Source organism: Adiantum capillus-veneris, chromosome 25, assembly GCF_014529385.1.
Source record: "Adiantum capillus-veneris isolate H3 chromosome 25, ASM1452938v2, whole genome shotgun sequence".
Lineage (NCBI taxonomy): Eukaryota > Viridiplantae > Streptophyta > Polypodiopsida > Polypodiales > Pteridaceae > Adiantum > Adiantum capillus-veneris.
The window spans coordinates 62,442,015-62,445,353 of NC_140955.1; the positions used below are offsets into that span (position 1 = coordinate 62,442,015).

Here is a 3,339-nt window from a genome sequence, read left to right on the forward strand (position 1 = left end):
TCAAAGCGGTGCATCACCTTTTCTTTGCTTATACCCCTCCTTACATGAGCTCCTGTCGATGCTGCCCCTGCATGAACGGGCGGCCTTCATCAACCCATCATAGCCTTGCTTCCTTGATGGCTCCTCTCTCCTCTTTGATCACGCTGCCCTGCAACACCTCCCTTCAGCGCTCCTTCACCCCCAACTGCCTCATGCTTCCCTGCTTCAAGCCATAACTGCAGCCCGCCCTTTGGCAACTCTCACACCTATGGTCGGCCACCCTCTTCACTGGCGGCCCCTCAAGCCAGCCCTCCTCAACAACGCTCAGACCCTTCCAATTGATTCCTCGCCTTCCTCACGGCCCTTGGCGGCGCTCCTGCAGCCCTCGCCAACCCTTGCAACTCCCGGGCTCTGCAAACCCGTCACCTCCTCCTTCTCAGGGGCGGCTTCCCTCGATGGTGTCACCACCCTCCGGCAGCCCCTCTCAGTAGTCGGCCAACCCAGTGGCTCCCCTGTCTAATATTCAACTGCGCCACCCCGTGGCTCCTGTAGCCCTGGCCAATAGCGACCTCGCTATTGGTCGCCTCCACCCTACAACTGATCCGACTCCCTCGTTTTATGCAACTCCGTATGGCTTCACCCAGGTGGCGCCACTACCCTCTGCATGCAATCTTCAATTGTCGACTTTCCATGTAGCGCTGCTCGTCGACTGCAGACATTGGTTTTTTTATAGCTTGGCTATCTTTAAAAAAAAAAAAGGGACCTCTGGTGCGACTTAACGGCCGTCCCCACGCAAAGTTGACCGTAGCCTCAATCACCCCAAACCGGTAGACCTCAAGGCCATTATAACCAAATCCAAATATTTCCATGTTCAAGTAGCCGTGGCCACCTCCTTCCAGTCGCACTTCAATAGCTTTGTAATTTGTCGATAGTGGAGGGCACCCGATTGTTGGGATTAAAAACTCCCCCTTAGCTTCTCATCACCCACGCTTCAAGTTGTGTCCCGCAGAAAGCTTCATAAAAAGGCTACTTCCCATGCGGATGAATGGCCTTATGGCCGCCCCTCTCATGCCATCTCCTACGACGACACCATTTGGTGGAGATACCCATCGAGCTTTGAAACCCTCAAGCACTTTGACCTCCAAGGCTTTTGCACCATCTTTGACCTATTCAATGCCTCGTTTGCTATACACTTCTTGATAGTCGAGTGTCGTGCAGACAGCCTGTCCCAAATCCCATATCAAAAACTTCATGGCACCTGCATCCAGCACCCCTTGCCTCGTTCCCAAACTTATGATATATAAGCATTTTCTCCTGCCACCTGTGATAGCAAAAAAACACTTGCAGTTTTGACTAGCGACTACTCCAACTCGGTGTACCTGGCTCCTAGCTCCATCAAATATCTGCTCAAGGTTTTTGCCATTTGCCTGCAAACTGCCATACCTCGACATCCTGCACTTCCATAGATCGATACAGTTTGGCTGTACCATGATTGCCCACCCCCTTGTTGAGCATTCATGCTCAACCACAGTATGATTTAGGTATAATAAGTATGTATAGAGAGCATGATAAAAATAGCTACATAGACTGCATAGGAAAGATAATAATATAGCTGCTATATAGATAGGATAGAGATAGAGAGAAAAGCATCTGCTATTGCATCACCCGCCAAGGTCAAATGGAAAGCTCACAGCTTCCCCAATCATAGTGTAGGCTCCACCTGGATCAAATATAAAGCATTGGCTATGGCCATCCACATGTAAAATATGCCCATTGCAGAAGCTCCTCTTTGCACTTGTTGACCAATAGACACGCCATCCTTCTAGCTCTTCATAGCATCCAGCTTTGTCACCCTACATCAATAAGCCCTCGTGCCAACCATAAACATGCTTTTGCTCACTTGAAGCACCTGTACCATAAAATCCTACCATACCATCCGCTATAGAACCCTCCATATCATCATCTTTATCACATGAGCATTGAAACCTGCAAAGCAACTTGCAACAACATAGATATCAATAGCATAGCATGAAGCAGCCAGACCCTGCCATTTGCATCCACTTGCTGCATAGCCAAGCAAACCTGATTCCTTTGCAAAGCTGTATCCCAACCCTTTGTAAATGGCTCCAAGGCCCCCTTCTCATACTCAAGAACATGACCTGCTAGAGATATAACCCGTTTTTCAAACACCTCATCACCTGCAAGGTTGGTGGCACCTTCCTCATTGCAAGGAGCCTCGTGCTCATAGGCTGCACCTGCATCAGGTTCCATAGAGTCATCTACCGGAGCTAACTCTCCACGGCTACAAACCAACTCTAAAACTTCAAAGTGCACCTCCACCTGCTCGCCAAGGCAAGGTTGCCCCACCCCCTGCATAGACAAATCATTTTGACATACCACAACTTCTGCTTCTAGCTCCTGCAAGTCATTCTCAAAAACCTATTCTTCAACCAAACTGGATGCACAATCCAACCATACCTCTTCCTCCAATAGGGACTCACCATCACATGACATTTGATAGGGCTGCTCGACTGACAGATTCACACAAGGTGAAACACTATACTTCTCTTCGACCTTCAAATGGCTGGCAGGCAACTCACATACATTGCTCTCCACTTCATCTACATGAAAAACATCATAAGTTTCGTACCTAGAAGACCGGGATTCAGTCTCCCACATGCTATCTGTGTCCAAACTGCTGCTAGATCTTTGAGAGCTGTCAAACTCCTCTTCTGCACTTGTCAATTCTTGCACCTTGGCTGTCAGCCTCATTGCTGTCTCTAGAACTGGCACCTCTTCTTGAAAAACTTTTACCACCTCGCTCTCTTGAACAAGCAAGCTATGTGGCACCTTGAATATACCTCTCTGCACCTTTTGAGCCCTGGTTGGCACTTCTTCTACCTCTGCTAGGTAGCCTGGCATCAGCTTCACGTGCTTTCATCAAATGCATATCAATAAAAAGCCTGCTTGGGCTTAGGTCCACTGGCTGTCGTGATTGTCGACTGTAACAATCCTGCCTCCATCTTCTTCATCTTTCGACTCTTTGGTCTGGCAACTTTGACGGCTTCATCATAAGTGCTTGGATCTTCATAATCGACTCTCTCACGAACATATGGATGCAAGCATGATAGAAACCTTTCAAGCTTCAAATATCCCGCATTGGTTGCTTGGGTAGCAGCCGCCAAATCCCCCCAATAAGCTTCAAATTTACCAACAAAAACATCAAAATTTGCACTTACGTCCTATTGCAAACCTTTGATCTTTGCATCTACTTCCGAAGCCGACACCACCTTTCAATACCTTTGTAAGAATTGATTGCGAAATCCGATCCAATTCTGCTTGAAATCATCTTCTAAACCA

General features: G+C 48.0%; 1 pseudogene; it reads right to left on the reverse strand.

Moving 5' to 3' along the window:
* Nucleotides 1-1,481: 1,481 nt before the first annotated feature.
* LOC147424982 (uncharacterized) lies at nucleotides 1,482-2,355 on the reverse strand (annotated as a pseudogene).
* Between the last annotated feature and the right edge of the window lie 984 nt (nucleotides 2,356-3,339).